Source organism: Lepisma saccharinum, chromosome 18 (genome assembly GCF_977018435.1).
Source record: "Lepisma saccharinum chromosome 18, izLepSacc3.1, whole genome shotgun sequence".
Taxonomy (NCBI): domain Eukaryota; kingdom Metazoa; phylum Arthropoda; class Insecta; order Zygentoma; family Lepismatidae; genus Lepisma; species Lepisma saccharinum.
The window spans coordinates 54938901-54960457 of record NC_139246.1 but is presented as its reverse complement, the minus strand read 5'-3'; the positions used below and the strand labels follow the sequence as shown (position 1 = coordinate 54960457).

The 21557-nt window shown below is 37.0% G+C and overlaps 2 pseudogenes across 2 annotated transcripts; both read right to left on the bottom strand.

Moving 5' to 3' along the window:
• Positions 1-2956: 2956 nt before the first annotated feature.
• LOC146002278 (cuticle protein 8 pseudogene) lies at positions 2957-5876 on the bottom strand (annotated as a pseudogene). The gene is made up of 2 exons (XR_014443689.1): positions 5843-5876; positions 2957-3214 (listed from the first exon to the last, which is right to left on the bottom strand). The product of XR_014443689.1 is annotated as a cuticle protein 8 pseudogene (transcript).
• A 10858-nt stretch (positions 5877-16734) lies between these two features.
• On the bottom strand, positions 16735-20031 carry LOC146002277 (cuticle protein 19 pseudogene; annotated as a pseudogene). The gene is made up of 3 exons (XR_014443688.1): positions 20017-20031; positions 17230-17337; positions 16735-17033 (listed from the first exon to the last, which is right to left on the bottom strand). The product of XR_014443688.1 is annotated as a cuticle protein 19 pseudogene (transcript).
• Positions 20032-21557: the final 1526 nt, after the last annotated feature.

Below are 21557 nucleotides of genomic sequence, written 5' to 3'. Positions count from 1 at the left end.
TGGCGAAATTTTTTTAAACAAAGAAGTTGGGAAGTCATCTATACCCGAGAGATATTGGTTTTACCTTGCATCACCGCTGCATATACTTTATCTTTGTACAGTCTTTTTCTAAAGACATTCTCTCGTTTTCTGAAAATATGTCAGGAACTTGTTTAAGGAACTTTTAACTTGTTTCAGGTTTCCTGGGGTGTCTGTACGTTCACCTAACACGATTTATTGACGCCCTTTTTGGGGGATCGAACGGAAGATGTCGGCTTCGAATTATTACAACTGCTCGTTTTTGAGCGTGCATTCGTACTAAAATTGCTTGCACGTGTTTTCGTTCTGCATGTACCTTTTCAACCTAAAATGCCTGGTCGTTCCAGTTCACACAAAATTCTATAATAAAAATGGCATTTAACATTCCAATCATGTACTCCATTTTGAAAATATTGTGTACAAAATCGTTTAATGGCCGGCTTTAAATATACGTCCCACCAAGTAATTAAATCATGTAGTTTCTTACTTAGATTTTCAAAATGTCTTCATTGTTCACTAAATTCTTGTTGAAATTTAGGTTTGTCTTGAGTTAACGTATTCAACTTCCAGTAACCTTATCCAGTGACAGATTAAGGTGGGTGCTATTGATGCTGCAGCATTAGAATCATTCCTGAAATAGGCCCAGATGAAAACAGACGAGAATTTTCCGATAGCTGAACAGTTTTCTTTTGATATATTAACCTGAAAATAAATCTTAGAATGAAATTTGGAGCACATATTTCGGACGCCTAGACTCAGGGTTACTTATTATACAGTTACTATTATTCCTTGCGCTGTTACGTAATTATAACGTCGTTGTGTTTATTGTTCACCGAAGATTTCAAGTTAATGCTATCAATTTTACGTTAAACAGTTAGTAATTTAGCTGCGTTTCTTGCAATATCTTGGCGATTGTTGCCACTTTATTATTGTTCAGTAAGTGCGACGTAGTAAATGTTTCACCTCGAAAGTTAGTTGTACTGAAAAAAAACGACGGTATTTCATTGTTTCAGCATGAACCCCAATTTCGTCTTAATCCGATCCTGACCATATCTGTATCTTACATTAGGCAAGACAATTTTACTTCACATGACCATTGTGATTATTGTGATCAGAAAAACACACCAGATGAACTTGGATAGAAGATACATTTCTTAGCATAGAGTCCGATACGGAAAATGTAATCTAGAGGAACAATTATTTCTGATGTCCTTAAATCCAGGTAATGCTGGGCGGAGGGAAATTTAAACCCTCTAGCAATGTTGTGAAGGGTTATACTTGTATTAAGATCGGTATTGCTACTACAACAATTTTTCGTCGTCTTTCTCTTCTAATAGAATCAAACCCAAGAAGCCTAACCTAACCACCACAGATGTTTACAACACCCCAAAAAAGCTACCAGCCAATGGCAGTGCTAAAAACAGTTTTAGCAGCAATCGCTACAATGTATTATAACCTGGCGTCTGATCATTCGGTAACAATACACAGTTATAATCACCACCTGAAATAACATGTTCAGCACTACTTGGTATTTCTGTAGAAACATTGGTTGTAAAAATATAATTCCGTTTTTGACGCTGGTGGTACCCTGACGGGCCATGTACAGGGTGATTCAAATGTCCCAGGACATCCTTTCTTCTCTAAAAAGAATGCGATAATGGCAGATCCAACTTCACCTGGGTACATCGGGGTTGGAGGCCCATGTCTGAGGGTGTTTCCGGGACATGGCCGCCATCTTGAAGTCCGCCCCATAGCATCGAGGACAAATTTTTCAAATGGCAAGGGAGCCATGTTGGGTATAATAATTATTTGACTTTTCCAAGAATGCATTGCTGTAATTAGTTTTGTGATAGTTGTAAGGGTACAAAAGTTATTGACACGGAAAGATGGAAAATGCGTTCTGCGGTACCCATCGGTATGTCCTAGAGAATGTTCTTAATGTGGTTCCCATCGTGCCGAACACATTTTTTGAGGCATGAGATCAACTCTGCATGGACCTGCATGAGCATCTCAGAGAAAATCCGCTACGCACACCACCTTCGCTACCGCATTAAGCGAGCCTGTGATCAAATACTCCCACAGATGCTCATGCGGAACCATGGAAAGTGGCTGCTGCATGGCTTAGCGTGGCAATTATTGTTTACTTTCTATTCTCAGGAATATTCGAATACTGTATTCCGCAAATCAACAATATTTTCCATTTCCTTTGATTTTGTTATATCAGTACTACTGAATAATCATCATGTTTCTATGTAATAATTCGAGTGACGGTCCTTAATGTTTCGATATCTTTTCTTGCTTCCATTCACGGAAATAGGAATACACATTCCACACAATTTTCTGTACGCCCGACGACAAGCATTTCCTTTCTTGTGCTTCATCCTGTGGCATTCAGGAGATATACAAGCCATTGCTAGCCAAGCTCACTACACACACTCCACGCTCACAATAATAAATAATACTAATTAAAAGAACAAAAAAACATGAAAATATAACAATAAATCAACAATGCAACAAGAATAAATCAAGAAACTAACATAAAAACGAAACAACACCACGAGAGACCGCAACCGTCCAGCAGACCACAGAGAATCAGAGATGTAGTTAAGCAAAGGCAAAAGAGAGCCAGCGGGGAGAAAATTAGAGATATCCGATATCGCTGCTTTCTGTTCACATCTCACCCCTCCATTACACATCCCCTGCGATTGCCAATTAACTTATGTCAAGCGTCTCCGGATTGTACCGAACTAGGCGGAACAGGTCCCTCAAGTATACCAAGAACTGCACAAATTTACTTTCGAAATTATTTAGACATTTGTGAATATCCTGAATATTTCATAGAAGACTACTGAACAAGGAGTAAGAAAAATAAAGGAAACTTGAAAATGAATTAAATTTATTAACAGCAACAACACAAAGAGTAATCGTTATTTTATGCTTATCCAAGCAAGCCAGTTCCAGCGTATCCAAGGCGAAGGTGAGGTTGTACGTGGAGGTTGTGTCCGTGTTTCTTGACCACTGCGTTGAATCCATTGTGATCGTCAGCCACGTAGTCCACAGTTCTAACACTTCCGTCTGGTTCCACAAGACTGTACTGTCCTTTCACAACAGGCCCATCACGTACTTCATACTGGCTCTTCTGGTCGCCTGTGTGGTGGTCGCTCACAGCATACTTGAACTCGTATTTCGGATAGGCCTGGAAACGAAGACGTGATTGAATTTCCTTTTTCATTTTGAATATTCTTTTCAATCCATTGTTCTAATTCACAAGTTCATATGAAAGAAAATTAAGGTCTTTACGGGAAATAATGTTTACGTCGAATATGGAGATAATTTAAAGTTATTTAAAACAAATCTTCAGATAACCTCTTTGTACTTACGTAGTAATCCACATGGTTAACTGTAGGATCTGCGAACGCAATTGTTGAGAGAGCCATTAATACGACGAATAACTGAAAGAAAACAAAAATATAATTAATTTTCACAAACTTCAATAATTCATGGAGAAAGCTAGAATTACACGAAAGTGTACATAACGCGTCTGACTACCATGCTAAAGGTCCCGGGTTCGATCCCCGGCCGGTTCAAATCCGGGAACTTTTCTAACGCCCACCCAGCGTCGAATAACATGGGTACCTGGGGGAAACCCTGGGGGGTAAAGGCGGTCAGGGGCGTGATGCTGATCACATCACCCCCACTCACGACCGGATCAAGAAAGTGTGGGGCGTTACCCCCACACCCCCTATACGCCTTCATGGCGTTGTGCTAAGCACAGGGGAGCACTTTACCTTTTTTTGTACATAAAAAAAAAATGTTGGCTTGATGTCGAAATCTGTTACTGCAAAAGTTAAGATTTTACTAAGTATTTATTTCACAAGTTCTTTTGCGTCGACGGATATTGAAATGAGCAGGGATAAATATATATTGCATAACAATACACTCGTTTAAGAAAAACTCAATTAATTGTGTTTCAGATAGTTAAAATTGCTTTGCAGGACTTGATCACATTAATTAGTGTTCATTTTTATATGATTGTTTTCTGGTATTAACGATATTATTTATAGATGTGGTTCACATGTTGCATCAAACACTTAATTTTGTATTGTAGTTTTGTACAGGGCAAAAAACTATTCGAATTTATACCATATTTACTGGATTTAGTAGTTTTGTATTCTAAAACAAAAATAAAAATGTCTTTAGAGATTCTATGTTGTTTGTCTATTGAATATTTAACTCTATTGCTCATTTACAATGGTGTGTTAAGGAGTTGTTGAAGGAGCTTGTAACTGTTTCATGTAATCCAAAGTAAAAATAACTTCGTGAACAAATATAATACTTGATTATTGAAGAAGCCGCACTTCGTAGCGGACTTACTGAATTTCTAGAACTCAGTGCTTATATTTTAGTATTATTGTGTTATTTGTAGCTATCATTGTGACATTTGTCTGTCCAATAGAGGCGGTTGGTTGTCAACACTGAGTGGGAGGTGTTTCAATGTTTACCCCCAGGTCCTCCTCATAGAATTTATTTTTGACCAAGGTTGTGGGAGGAGGGTATAATGTACCCCTTTCGCCCCCCCCCCCCCCCTGGTTGCAACACTGGCTATCTTTCGTCTGCCTCATATGCTGTGGTGCCAGGGCAGAACGCGAAGTGCATGGCAACTTCGTCTTTGTTAAAATCCCCTTCTGCCGCAATATACCCATGAACGAACTGTAACATTTCTTCGCGAACTTTGGGCTCCTGGACAAAGTCTCAAATGGTACTTTACTAAACATGTTACGTGGAAAACGTACTAACAGGTAATCTACCCGTCACGATACAGCTCGCGTTAAATATTTTCACGAGCACGACCTAATGATATCTTGAAAGCACCTTAGTTATTTTTTTCCATTGCGACTTGGTGAAAAGAGGAACAACATGTAAGCGAACAATAAAACCATTTAACAACGATGCCAAAAGAAGAGCTCCCTAGGCTGTATGCAAATATCGAAAAACACAAACATGCCGCTTAAAACAAAAGAAGAAACAACTCTTATCAACAATACTGAGGAAAGGAAAGACAACGGCCTCTGGTCTTTATAGAGACTGCCGACAGTACAGGAAAATATATGCGGCTTCTCTTTCAATGCTTGGCTGTTGTATACAATAACAGCGGTCTCACTACAATACCTAACATTCTGGCGCTCAATGTGACTACGACATATAACACTGTAAGACTTAATATTTTCAACATAGGTTTTAATAGGGGGTGCTGTAGGGGGTGCGCAATCACTTATTCGCGTCCCCCTGGCGTCCCTCTTATTCCCCGCCACTGGTCTGTCGTATATTACGGATGATCTATTTCATAGTTCAGTTATAGATATCATGTTATGATATTTAAATGAACACAGAAAAAATAATTTAGAAATAATAGATATTAAGGTCCTACATGGAGTTTCATTTTGTCTATTCATTCATTTAATAATATTTCAAAATTCGCGATTTATCCCCACAGTCTTGATTAACGTAGAGAGGAAGAAATGCGACGTAATCACTAACATAAAAGCGCAAGACAGAAGATAAAAATTTCCTAAGTGATTATTTCATTTGGATACTTTCTATAACATTACCACATAATTGTAGGCCTGCAAATGCTTATTTTTTATTGATATCATTTGTGTTGATAAAAATATTCATAAAGCACCTATTCGACACAAACGTTATAAATGCTATTGAGCAACAAAGATGTCACACAATAAAATACTTCTTCTTTTAATATTTAAGGAGAAATATTGCAATTAGTTATACTTGTTTTCTAAAATCAAAAAATGAATACTTTACTTACTGAAAGGGAATTCATAGTTGATTTGTTGCTACTGACTTCACTTCACTTCTGATGGTTCATGACAGACGAGAGCCTCTTTTATATTCGTAAGAAGTGAAATCAACGCAACCCGTTCATTTCCTTTACATCAATTGCAGAATCTTCTTCCTTCAAAAAACTTGTGAAATGTGAAATTTCCGGAAGGGATCTGTTAAGTAGGGAAGAAAACTGTTGGGAACTCCCGACACGTGAAACCTGTATGCTATTAATCCTTTTAAACAGTTATACTAAAAGAAAAGGAACAGCTTTCATTAAGAAGTTACAGTTATAATTTTATAAAATTGCACACACTCAATACAAGGATAAATTTTGAATCAACATGTTGTTCGCAAGTAATCTCAAGGTGCAAGATGGTCTGCAGTACATGTGAAAATACATGCAAATAATTAGTAACTAAATTATTACCCATTGTAGGAATGAAAATAATATAATATTTAAGGTAATTTTATTACATATTACAGAATGTGTCATGTGGAAAATAATGTCCCGGCTTTTCTAGGAAATGTTCGTGTTATTTACAAATGACAATACTATATATATATAATTCTGCACAGCACACGCTCCTAAATTACATTACCGAGATTTTTTCTAAACTTTTAAGCATTCGCCAATTAGTGATTCAAGAAAAAAATAATTGGACCTCACCGATGACATAGCGGTAACTTCTTCGTCTTGTAAGAAAAGGGTCCTTGGTTGAACACTGCTGGTTTCATATAGTGGTTCGAAACCTACTTTAAACTGTAGTTCCAGTCCCAATTAACCTATCTGTACATCAAGTGCACTTTGAAAAGTTAAAAACCCTGGTTTGAGGATGGTCAGTGAAATTGTTCATTTCATTAGTACATTTGAAAAAAAATAACTCTTTGGTGCAATATTTCGAAAATTCTCAAGTACGTAACCAATATACGAGTAACAAGGTAGCAATTGCTTTCCATTTTTACACGATATATAATTTTAGAAATATACATATAACCACTTTGAGCATAGATTTAAGATTTTCAAATTCATGTAGGACACAGATCCAGTAATTAGGTATTTCATTACATATATCCTCCAGGAAGTTAAAATACAATTAGATAAGGCCTTCAAGAAATTTAACAGAAACTAATATGTATAGACTACACACATCAGACTAGCATCTCACATCCTAAACCAAGAGACAAAACAAAAATAAAGCAGGTCCGCATATCCATTGAAAACCACGAAATGTACAACCTACAAATACTACATCTCCTGAAAAAGTGAATCAACACAAGAAAAACTCTCAGGGTGTTTACAGAATTGGAAATTATAATTGTTGAATGATTTGCATATTTCTACATCAAAACAGAGTATTTTCGTTTATTTCCTCTACACTATAACCTTACTCGTTCTTAAAATTATTTTTAGATTCATATTTTCTTTTCGATGTTCTCATTTCTGTACATATTTATGATATATAGGCATATTTAAAGTTCAAAATATAATCAAACAGTACGTCCTTTGGCTAATGTATCTTGACCGGACAAGTTCTGATTTTAAGTGTGTGTTCTATTTGGGCTTCACGTGATGCAATTCAGGGTACGGGTTGTTGAAATCAGCCTGTTTTGCAATATTTTCAATTTTCATAAGAAGGAACAATATTTCAACAACACAAGGAAAGGACAGGGAAATTAGTAAAAGTAAACAAAGGGTCAACATTCCTGTTACAATGTTCTTATTTGATGGTTCATGAATCTAAGGGGTTGTGTGAACATTTTTCTGAACATTGGTACAGGCAACCTTGTCCTGTATCAGACTGTACCATCTACGCCAACATCACGGTCTGAAACTGAGAATCCTAAGCAAACTAGTCATAATTGGAGCACTCAACTACCTAGGCTGATAACGAATTGTAATAGTTATAATAGCACTGAACCACCTAGGCAGATAATGGATTATAATATCAACAAAATAATTATAAAAAAAGTTTTGTGTTACTTTGTATCAGGACCTCCTTGATGGCGCAGTTGTAGCGTCGTCCCTTTTTAATCAAGGGCTCTCGGGTTTGATACCCGGTGGAGGCACATAGTGGTTCGGATCCCACATTAAACTGTAGGTCCAGTCCCGATTAGCCTTAATGTGTATAAAGTGGACTTAAAACACGAATTCAACCAATCCATCATTTTTTGGCATTAAGAACTCAGCATTAAAACTAACGTTACAAAATGTGCAGTGGAAGTAGAATGCGAAAATAAGATGCAATTATAGTGGAACTATTTATAAATAATGATAGTTTCAATGTTTCTTGAAATGCTGAGCTTGACATTTACGTAAATAAAATATTGCACTACCTGAAACACATGTAATTTGTAATAGCATTAGGTTATAGCTTGACATAGATTGGACACCTGAGGGTTAGCATGCTCTTAATGTTCTCTAGCACCAGTGGCGTAGCGTTATAGTACGCCGTACTCCCGGCGTTCCCAGATTTAAAATTTCAAAAAAGCTTAAATGCTGTGATTATAAAGTAAAACGTGACTAATTTCATAAATGTTTGACCTTCATGGCATTATAATCCGCTTTCAACGCTCCACTCTCAACACTCGTTCTAACACCTCTTTTCAATGCCTTTCCCTGCCGGACGCCGAGCAGGTTCGGCGTACAGGACTCCTATATTCCTTGCTGCCTTTATGGAGGGAAAGCTTCCATTTCTACATTACGCGGGTAAATGGGCTCTCTTACGCCAGCGTACGAGAGGTCTACCGTGATTGGTTCATGTGACCCTTCCTGCCTTCTGAAGCAGACGACAGCGGCAGAATTCCTACCCGGTTCTTCGCTCTTCGCGCTCTTGCAACTCGTTCTATGTGATGCTACAATACGCAATATTGACTGACGTAACTTTACCAATCTCAAATATACTGTTTCTTAATGGCCACTGCATTGTTTAATTTATCGAACGAACAGCGATGTGCATTAGAAACTAAAAGATCAACACAGTTTTTGTCAAATAAGTTGGTGAAGTCCTCGTGGTAGAAATTCAGCCTGTGGCTGCTCTACCACTTAACCCGCAAAACTATTATTTTTTTATTGTATTTTTTTTCGTTATTATCTAACTACTTATTATTGTGTCAATGGAAATGTTTAGCATTCATTTGAAAACTCTTAATATCGAATGGTCTCTGGACAAAATTATTTTAAAATGTTATCAGCATTCTCAAGATGTAATAAACAGTGGTCTGAATTACTAATCGGCACTGTTACGTCAGTAGAGTGTACAATATTTGGATCATCCACTCTGCTTTGCACAGTGCGCCAAGACGACAGAGGTCCCTTGTTCGAATCCCGGCGTGAGTACGGCTGTTCTTTGTCAGTGTCCCTTCATCAATATCATCACTCATATTCATATTCGCGATTAACCAAAAGTGGTAGAAAAGCGAAATAAAATAAACCAAATCAATCAGTAGTTGGATCGCCCACAACAATGACGTCTACTGTTGTGCAGAGGCGCTTGTGATTCAGGTAGGTTTTTAATGACTTGCGTCATGCAGAAAGGTATTAAAAAAGGTATAAAACACCAGAGTTCAAAACATTTGTGGCGGAGATCTTCAACAAGTATTGGAATAGTCGGAGGGTCAGCCCGACGTATCTCCAGCCGTTATAGTAGGTCTGAAAATCCAGCTGACTTCAGGCAAATAAACAATGCCTGTTGCGACTAATACCATAAGTAAATTATTAAGCAAGAAAGGGCCGACCCTTCCTTCGGACTTGGCGTTCCCACCCGAAATGTCCATGCTACGCCACTGTCTAGCACATACACTGAATGATACACGGTAGAGCGTTTTTTCGTCTTCTGTTGTGAAGTGGTTGATGTAAGGCGCTGCGAGCAAACCTCCGTGGCGGAGTGGTTAGCACAGATTGATGCTACGTCTGGGGTCCCGGGTTGGAATACCGGACTGGATATTCTTTGAGAAAATCCCTTCATCATCATCACTCATCCTCACCGTCGCGATTAGCCACAAGTGGTAGAACAGTGTCGCAAAATAACAAAAATGAAAACAAATCGCAGAAAGGCGCTACTAAACTAGTCAGCCAGCTTCGAATTGTGAATGAGTCTTGTCGCATCATCCTCGTCATCAAAACATCGTTCATTCTATTCAGGCCCATACCCAGGAATATTTAGGGGCAGGGAGGGGGGGGGGGAGCAAACCCGAAAATGTGGAACAAAATTTTATTCTTATTTGATTTATATTACTTAGCTTTTACTCAGGGCGTGAAATCTCGTGGGGAAAAATATATTGATTTCCACACACAAAAATATGTATATTAATCATAATGTAAATATATGTATTATTTAACACATAAAAAAGTCAATTATGAAGTATAGCTATATAAAGGAATTCATTTGTTACTTTTATGTATTTCAAATATTTATGAAGTAGTAAACAAATTCCTTTACAAACTGAACCGCCCCCCGTGGCGGAGTGGTTAGCTCATAGAGCTCAACACCAGAGGTTCCTGGTTCGAATCCCGCCTGGGCAAGGACGTTTGTGAGTGTCCATTCAAAATTTCATCATATCATCACTCATCCCCATCTTCGCAAATTAACCAAAAGTGGTCCAACAGGCGAAGTAACATAAAGCAAATAAAATTCCTTGTAAATAAAGAAATTAAAAAACCTTTACGAACTGGTTAAACATCAAATTACAAAATGCGTTGAAATGGTTTAATTATGTTTACGTTTTTGTTAATTTTTAGTTTTAACTAATATAAATAAATTATATTTCATACTTGTATTTGTCTTGAATTCTTGTTTTATTTTAATTTTGCATAAACTGACATTACTTTACATATGTCCATGATCTTAACGTCCTCTGTGAAAGACAATATTATTTGAATAAATTTTGAATATATTTGAATTCAAACTAATAGCTTATCTTTCTTCTTATATAGAATGGACACAGCGTAGAAGTACCCTCTGCTAACCACTCTGGCACGGTTTTCGGTCACGCCAGGGGTCCCGGGTTCGAATCCTGGCCTGGGCATGGATGTTTGTGAGTGTCCTTTCATCATATCATCACTCATCACCATCTTCGCAAATTAGTCAAAAGTGGCACAAAAAGCGAAGTAAAAGAGAGCAAATCAAATGAAAAATCGAACCTGTGAGTTCTTGATTACAAGGCGACGACGTAACCACTATGCCATCGGGGAGGTAAGTGCTATTGGAGTATTAGATGTGACTACCAGCGTTACGGTAGTATTATAGCTAGAGCTAGGTTTCAATTATAGAGTTCCAATATTATAGTTCAAGGTGACGAAAAAATTCAACTCACCGAACAGACCCCCTCCTCTTGACCAGACAAACAATCAGGAACACACTCGCTTAAGGGCAAAGGCTGTTGTACATCGTACAGCATGGTACTTATTTCTTACATTCAATTCTCAGAAGTATTCGAATAGTACTGTTTTCCGAAAATGAACAATTTTTTTGCATGGGTTTTTATAGGTTCGCGTTACAACATTTCATTGTTTGAGGGGGGATGGGCCCCATGCCCCCCTTCGGTAAAGGCCTGATTCTCTTTGTAGGGATTAACCTAAGAGGTAGGTAGTTTCATGTAAAATAACCAAAATAGAAACAGAAGTAAAAATAATTCAGCTACTACAAATCCAAATCGCCTAATGATGTTAGTACGTCATTTTATTCCACAAACTTACACTGTATGTTATGATTCTTTGGTGTGTTTAGTGTATTTTTTAATTGATGAAACATTTAACGCTCAGAGTACAGCAGACAAAGACGAACATTGTGCCTCTTACATACATGAAATGTTAATGACAGGCAACCATGCTAAATCAATCAGTCTATAGGTCAGAAAGAAGTACTAAGAGGGATGCCACTAAGAATTTTAACCTTAAGGGTAATTTGAAGGTCATATCCCATACAGCACAAACATATCCAGGAGATGTCTAATGGACGTCCTCTGGATATCCATGCCGAAATTCTGGATATCCATAGGATGTCCAGTAGACATCCATTGGACGTCCCCTGGATATCCATATGTCCGTCCAGGGCACGTCGATAGGATATCCAGGAAGGACGTGTTTGGACATTCTGTGGATCATTTTTGGATGTGTTTTGGACATTCTGGATATTTTTCGGACTTTCAGTGGATCATTTCTGAACCTGTTTTGGACATCGTGTGGATCATTTTTGGATGTGTTTTGGGCATTATATGGATGACTTTTGGACATGTTTCGGACATGGGATCACGTGATTTTCTGGATGTTTTTATTTCATTTTGGATAAGAATATATTCTGGACTAAAATTGTAAATAATCTGGACATTATGCTGATATTTTTTCCACATACTTTGGATACGAAAATTACATTCCTGGACTAGATTTACACAAATCGAAGACTTCGAATACACATATGCTTATAGAATAGAATGGTCTTTATTTAAGCAGGCGTGTTTCGGCCTCGTGGCCGTTCTTACAACCAACCTTCTCAAAGATACAATAAATGAATAAAAACAAAGAAAAAACACATTGATCATGATAATACAATAAAGATAATATAAAGATTATACAATAATAAAATGATACATTGGATTGATAAGTATAAAATATAAGTAATAAGTCTTCAGTAGTTCATTGTGTGTGTGTGGGGGGGGGGGGGTTAGTATGCATTGTGTGATGTGTAAGTGCAGGTGCAATTGTTTACATATGAAGGTTAATGTAGTTGTTGGGACAATAGTAAGTTATTTAGTTGTTTCTTAAAACTTTGATGGCAAATAATGTTAGTCAATGGTGTAGGCAGTTTGTTCCATTCCCTTATCCCTGTAACAAGCACTCCACTCTCCCTGTCTCTCTCTCTCTCTCTCAATCACTCACACTCACACACACGCACTTACGCACACAAATTCACACACACGTATCTACACATCCGAAAAGTACTTTGAATTCGCACACATAAGTATAGCAAGCAGCGCTTATTCTTCACTACCACGCAAGGCATGTTTCCTCATGCAAACTGCCGTTGTGTTGATGACGAGACACAAAGAAAGCCACGTGGCAACTTTCACCTGCTTGGCGCGCATGCATCCTGTGGGAGATGTTTATAATTTACGATTCATAACTGCATAACAGAGTTTGAGTGCTAACATAATTGAGACTAGATACTATGACTGAATCTTTACACGGATATCAAAACATTTATGTCAATTTTTGATAACACATGGACGTAATACCACATATCCCATGAATATCCAGGACGGGACGTCCTATGGATATACAGGATTGGAGATTCTCTGGATATAAAGGTCGGGATATCCCATAGACGCCCCATGGATATCCCGTTCTAGATATCCAGAATGGACATCCATAGGAGGTCTTTTGGACATACACAATATCCATGGATCTGAATTGGGCATTGTGGACGGACGTCCCTTGGAGATGTGTGCTGTATGGGATTGTGTCCCAAAAAGTCAAATCAGAAATTTATCCAAATATAGTCATCTAATATATCAAAGGAAAGGTATGGACGAAGCAAACACTTTGGTACGATTTTTAAGTCAGAATACCGATGTCGAAAGTGGATCATAGCCTCAATTTTCAGAATGTTATACAGGGTTATTGGAAATGATTCTCGGTAAGGCGCTACTAAACTAGGCAGTCAGCTTCGAATTGTGAATAAGTCTTGTCGCATCATCTTCGTCATCACAACATCGTTCATTCTTTTCAGGGGGGGGGGGGAGAGCGAACTCGAAAATGTGGAAAAAAGTTTTCTTCTTATTTGATTTATATTACTTAGCATTTACCGAGATTTTTTCTAAACTTTTAAGCATTCGCCAATTAGTGATTCAAGAAAAACTAAATGGACCTTACCGATGGCATAGCGGTAACGTCGTCGTCTTGTAACCAAAGGGTCCTTGGTTGAACACTGCTGGATTCATATAGTGGTTCGGAACCTACTTTAAACTGTAGTTCCTGTCATTAACATTTCATGTCTGTAAGAAGCACAATGTTCGTCTTTGTCTGCTGTACTCTGAGCGTTAAATGTTTTATCAATTAAAAAATACACCAAACAACAGGTGTCCCAAGAGTAACGCAGGATTTAAATTGCGCGCCATTTCTTTTCGTTTTCTTTGGCAACGTTGTCTGAAGCACATGTTGTAGTAAGCACATTCCGGTTAGTAGTGAGTTAGTCGTGATGGAGAAATACACGATGCAGGAGCGCATAACTATCGTAAAAACATATTACAAATACGAAGAGTGTTGTTCTGAAACCGTGCGCAAATTACGTGGTATGTTTGGGCGGGAAAACACGCCAAACGGAACGACTGTGAAAAGAGTTGTTCAAAAGTTCAAACAAACAGGTTCGGTGATGGATGACAAAATAAGTGGCCTCGTGCCGGACGCTCGGCCGATAACAATGCCGCTTTGAGCGCTAGTGTCGCTGACTGTTCGAGAACGTCAATTCGAAAGGTCTCTTGGGTTAGACATTTCGAGGAGCACCATGCAGCGGATTATGGCAAAAGATCTACGTATGCACCCATACAAGATTCAGATGACTCAACAGCTTAAGCCGCAAGACCACGTGCAGCGACGGCCATTCGTCGATTGTGTCCTGGACAATCTGCAAGTGGATGGTGCTTTTGCTAAGAAAATCATCTTCAGTGACGAGGCGCATTTTCATCTGGATGGGTATGTAAACAAGCAGAACTGTCGCATTTGGGGCACGAAAAACCCTCGTGTTATTGAAGAAAAGCCGATTTATTCCCAACGAGTGTCTGTGTGGTGTGCACTTTGGTGTGGTGGAATTATTGGGCCGCACTTCTTCGAAAACGAGTCCGGAAGTGCAGTAACTGTCAATGGTGTACATTATCGTGAGATGATACAGCATTTTTGTGGCCTCAGGTGGAAGCCATGGACTTTGGCTTTGATGTTGATGAGATGTTCTTCCAGCAGGATGGCGGCACGTGTCATGCGGCATGCAAAACCATTCAGTTGTTACAGCAAAAATTTCATGGGCGGCTGATATCGCGCAATAGTGATCACAATTGGCCACCAAGGTCATGCGATCTTACACCGTGTGACTTTTATCTCTGGGGATTTGTAAAGTCCAAGGTTTACAGCAAATGCATACCAACCATTCACGAAACTTAAAGAAGAAATCCGACGTGTTATCGCAACAATTAACCACAAGTTTGCGAAAATGTGATTGCAAATTTTGTCAAAAGATTGCGCGAGTTTCATATGAAACATTGGAGGACATTTGCCCGATATTATTTTCCATATTTAATAGGAGTGTTTACTTTTTTAAAGTATGTCACAACTTTGCCAATTCATGTATTAATAAAGGTTCATTTTGTAAATTTAAATCCTGCGTTACTTTTGCGACACCCTCTATATTTTTTTATCTTAGGTCATGAAACATTTGGTATGTATAACAGTAGCAATGGATAGAGACACTCTCAATATTGTCTTTCCTAATAAGGAGTGTCCTGGTGTTTTACACTTCCGCTAGGAGGGAGCTTTACAAAATAGCGGATCATGGATCTTATAAGACGTTTTTGTACGTGAGTTCCATGATAGTCAGTCAGGTTCCGTTGGCCGACAACACATTTCATTCGTTGGTGATACGCACAGTTTCAGGAGATATGGAACCTGTATAATGGAGAAATCACAATCACAGGTTGACCACGTTAGAGAGACTTTCTACCCAAGTCCTTGAAAATCAAAGACATATCGGAAAACCAAGCGGATTAAGAATGAAACCATATTGCCTAAGCTGCTTGAACTTCAGCACTTACGGATTGCGATGAAAACATTTGAGAAGGTCGCATCCCTCCTTGGGGTACTCAATGCTCTATTCTGCACATACCTATGGAATGTAGCAGTCGTGATTATTATCTTAACATGAATTTTGCGCTCACTTTCATTGTGTGTTCCAAAATTCCAATATACTGATAAGTTTATGAAAATATTGCTCCACATTCTGCAGAGAATTATATAAGTATAAATTACAAAGAAGTATTTTCACGTTTAAATGAAAGCCGTATTTACAAGATTGAAAAACATACATATGCTACCGAATCAGTTCAACATAATCTCAAACCAAGTAGATATATTTAGTTCACATTTATCTTTTATCACCAACATAGAAATAATTGTACATAACTAAGTCTTTTGTGAAACTGATCTGCTTACCTTGGTACTGTTTTGGCTTGTTTATAATTGTTTATTTTTTGTTATTTTATCATATATTTTGTGTTCTTTTACCTTAGTCTATTGTATTACTGTTGCTTCTTTCTGGTTTAAAATGACTTCTGCTGTATTGGAAACTTCAATAAATAAATAAGTAAATAAATGAATTATTTGATCAAATTTCAATAAACTACTTTAGGAGTTGGGGTCATATGAGAACCTTATTGCCTTTAGTAACAAGGGCTATCCACCAATATCTCCGTTCTGCTGTGCCGTCAGAGATAAGTTTGAATAAAATGTGAAAGGAAGTCATTGAAGAGTTCGGAGCAAATCATAAGGATCCTAGGTTCTATATTTGGTCAAGGTACATTGCAAAGTGGTTCGGCTGACACTTTCTCCCTTATTCTCATACGCACAGAGAGGGATACGAGGATACAAGGATTCAAAATGCTAACTATTTAAGACATAAAGAACAGAAGACGTAACAACGCTTCTGGATGCAAAATAACGCACGCGTTGTAGTTTTCGGAGGAATGAACAGGGTAGTCTATATATGGCATAAACTGTACGTACAGACTTGCTTTGAAATTATCTTGATGTTTTGAATATACTGAATTTTAGAAAAAAAGAGTAACGGACAAGGAACAAGAGAAATGAAGGGAACTTGAAAGTAAATTTCATTTATTTATTAACAGCAACAACACAAAGAGTAATTGTTATTTTATGCTTATCCAAGCAAGCCAATACCAGCGTGGCCAAGGCCAAGGTGAGGTTGTACGTGGAGGTTGTGTCCGTGTTTCTTGACCACTGCGTTGAATCCATTGTGATCGTCAGCCACGTAGTCCACAGTTCTAACACTTCCGTCTGGTTCCACAAGACTATACTGTCCCTTCACTAGAGGCCCATCGCGTACTTCATACTGGCTCTTCTGGTCGCCTGTGTGGTGGTCACTCACAGCATACTTGAACTCATATTTTGGATAGGCCTGAAAGTTGAAATTACACATAGTATTAAGAATTAACAAATTTTGCTTTTATTTGCGTTGAAATCAGATATGCAAATGACCGTTTTAAATCAACTAGTTATAAATGTGCGTGTGTGTGTTTTTTACGGAGACTTTAGAGTAGTTAGTAGTTTTACAATGAGAATAAAAATGATCCAATATTATTAGTTATACTTACGTGATAGTCCACATGATGAATGGGAGGAATAGCGTGTGCTACTGCTACTAGTACAAGTAGTCCTACGGAAATCTGAAAGGATGTTAAGAATATAATGTCAATTATTATCTTATGTTTAGTGTTGAATAACAATACCAAAGTTTTTACTATTTCGTGCTAAGTTTTTCAGCGATATGCTCCATGAATGTTTATCAAAATATTGACATATCTTCTATTTATTAGTTACAATTTTCTTTTTCATCTGTTAGTAAAGAAAATTTATGTAATAATAATTTAGTATTTATTTTGAACTTGATGTTTCACTCTCCACAGATATCATTCATACATATGTGTGATAGTATTGAATTTAACCTTCAATATAGGTATATTTCCAATGTGTTTATGTATCTACCGTATCGTTCAAATGAGATGGTAATTTTTTGATGTGTTAAAGTAACTGATTGAAATACACCAATACTATCGATAAAATGGCCACGAAATTTACGTGCTAATGATTATCTTCATAATATTAATTTACCATTATTGCATGGGCATATGTGAATGCTTTGTCTCAGCCCCTTCCTTATTCTGTTGATTCTTGTTGACGAAGAGTTTATTCTCAGTTAGATTATTTAATTGTGGGATAATATACTAGGATAAAGGTAATATCTAAAAAAATCGATTGGAAACAATTACTCCGGAATAGAGTTGAATTTTACCAAATTATTCTCAGTTCTTAATGTCAATAAACGTTTCATTATCCACTTCAGTTGTTTTTTTAATTTACATTTAGAAGATGGAAGGAATAGGAATTGTCACAATATATATAGGTGGAGGAGATGAGAGGAAAGAAACCAAAAGAGACATGAACATCAGAGACAACACACATCAAGAGAGAGAGAAAGAGAGATGAGCACAAAATCAAAGGGTACAAATAAAGAAAATTGAATTTATTGTACAGGTAAATCATCTCTTTCACATGTAGTTCTAAGCAATAAAAGTAAACATATTACATTTTCCAATGCACTGTATTTTCTATTCTTGTCTATATTTCAGCATCATAACAAGTGTGGAAATTGTGTAAGAGATAATAAATATAGTATTTACTAAAGGGTAGTAGATATTGCTGTTCTTATTCGTATGAAGAAGCAGAGATGCGGAGATAAATAACGGGCAGCAGCGTTGAAAAAGGAGGTATTATAGATGGAGGGAACTTATTGAAAGTATACAAAAGCGACAGGGGTAGAAAGTTAGATTTAAAAAAATATATACATAAAAAATGGGAGAGAAATGTTTACAACTGAAGAAATCAAAAGGGGAGTCAAAATACGTACATGATTTGGAGATGAATGATGAATGGTTGTGATGCGAAAACACGAAAAGGCCCAAAGTGAAACAAAAAGAGGGAAATTAGATAAGAGAGGGAATAAGAAAGAAATAAAATAAGAAAGCAAATAAAGGGCGGGAAACTGATGAAATAAATAGGCGTGGAGTAGAAACTAAACCAATGTGATTTTAATGTAGAGCAAAAATTATGAATTATTTTTCTTTACAGTAAATTTAGTAAATATTTTCCAGTGTGATTCCAGTAGTTACTATGTAATTGAAATTCATCAATTGTTTCACATTCGTGTTTACAACAATGAAATGGAAGTTCCATTCAAGCTGATACTGGGGATCTTTAAGCTTGCTTATTTAAAAGCCGAACACAACTGAGAGCTTTCTACAGCTTTCCTACAGCTTTCCTACATATAGGTTGAATGTTTTCGGATGTAATGCGCCTTGAAAAGTTTTGTCTCTTTCGCTTCTGTAGCCAGGAAGAGAAAATTCATGTTGCAACATACCAGATCTTAAAATGTGATCAACATTTCCTGATTTATTGAATATGTCACGTGAAACTGATTTTTGTTTCTCACTGCTAGGCACACGGTCGATTGTCACAAATTAGTGTCTTGTCTTAATTAACATATTTGAACATAAACCAAACCTCTACATAGTATTTCAGACAATTTGCAATCCTATGCAGCATATTTTTCTTCATAATTTGCAGTACCTCTCTGAGATACAAATAATATTACCCGCTGCACACAAAACAAAATTTCAATGATGCTAAATTGACATTCATTTTTAATACCACATTCCAAATCATTGAATTGTTGTTTTGAGTCCACGTTATGCACACATAGCTAATCGGGACTGGACATGCAGTTTAAAGTGCTATCCGAGTCACTGTGCAATATTGCTATACTTTCCACTGGCTATTTAACCCTGGACCTCTTGATTACAAGGCGGCGACGTTACCACGACCACAAAACAATGATAATTTTGTCTGTTTTTCCAGTTATTGAAAACCATTCTTTTACAATGTGAAAAGTACTGCGTATATTAAACTGCACTCTTATTAAAATATTATCTTATTCAAAACAACTACTTTGCTACTGTCGCTTCAACATATTAAATAAAATTACATTTAACTTATAATGAGAAACAAGAGGAGTTGATACCTACCCGATGACGTAGTGGTGACGTCGTCGCCTTATAATTCAACGGTTTTGGGTTCGATACCCGGTGGAGACACATTGCAAAATTATCCGAATCCAACTTTTAAACTGTAGATTAAGTTCAGATTAGTACATCAGTGCATAAAGTGAACTTAAGAAAATTGAAGGCAATAAACAATATGCAGATGTAAATATGACAATAAGATAATTATTACAATTAAAAAAAAACCTTCCATTTCTTAAAGATATACCTTATTGAACTCGATTTTAAAATCCGTGGTAAAACAGTGTAACGTAGACTACTTACCACAAGTGAATTCATTGTAGATTGAATGCTATCTCAGACGGAATTCTGATGATTAGCGAGGGATGTGTACGTCTCTTATATGGGCGAGAAAGAGAAAACCAAGAAAAGCATTCATTTCCTTTACGCAAACGCAGAATCATGTTTCCTCAAGATGCTTTTGAAATGTGAAATTCGCGGAAGGAATCTCTTGCTAAGTGATCATTGCTGTTCAGAATTCTCGAGAGGTGAAATTCTGTAAGATATTAATCTTTTGCAATCATGCCGAAAGATATGGTTTAGTCCACCGTCCTATGGAGTTGAGTGCAAACAATATCATTTTTGTACGGCAATCATTTTGAGGGAACATTAATCACTATAAAGCTTGTAATTAATGATTTATAGCAAGGATGTGTATTAGCAAGTAGAATGTATTTTGCAGTAGCTTTTCCAGTCTCTTCAAATACTCCCTTATTATTCAGCTGAATTTCCCTTTGAAGGAGGTGCATAAATTTAATTTTGACAAAACCCCAACTTTACTATTGACTAACTTTTTATTTCCTAAATATTTGATTTAATTAACCTGCTGGATTGCTTTAGACAAAGGTGCTAGAAAAAGTTTTAGGTTTCACATGCTGTGATCCTGTACGTATCATAACCATTCGCTAATCAGATGAATACATATTTTTAATACATTTCTTTCCGCTTTTACATCTGTTACATCGCTTCTCTCCATCTTTATTCTAATCGCGATGAGAAAGACGGATAATTAGGCTTAACTGATGAAGGAACATTCATAATGAGACGTTCATTTGAACGCTAGGACTCGAACGAGATTCCGAGCCCAGCATTCAACTCTCAATTTACTCGGTGACCGAGGGGTACCCTCGTGGAAAAAAGTCCTATTTAGTTCGGGAACAAATGTTCAGAATAAATGTACATTAGGCTATTCCTTTTCTGAAGCCTAACGTGTATTAGCAGTTCCTATTCTAAAGACTGAAGAAGCAAAAATGTTACTAGAGTTTGCATATATTTTCATTTATCTCACTGTACATTCTTGACATTAACATAAATAGCACAAATGTTCATAATGATATTACAAGTCTACAAATTTATCTTTGCATATGGAGGAAGTTAGGAAGGGGGCATACAGTTACTCACAATGTTGTTCTTACAGATGAAGTATGAGAAGTAAACGAGAGCAAAAATTACTCTAAACCTTAGTACACTATGTATTTTCCCTATATGTAGTTATAAAACACATGGTGATTTATTTATAAAAGTTTGTTCCCCAACAAACTTTATTAATAACGAAAAATCATACATTTTAGCACTGACACGCTTCTTGAATTTGAATTTGAATTTAAAATTTTGGGTGCGTCAGCACTTAGGCTATTTTGCACCTGTCACTTTATACGGGGTCCAGCCCCTTACCAGCACTAAAATAACATAACTGTAACGTCGTGTTGTAACTAAAATATTACAATATTCTGACTTCGGTTAAAAGCTGAGGCTGTAAAGAGGCACTCAGCAAACACAAGGACAAAACGCAGGACAACACAACT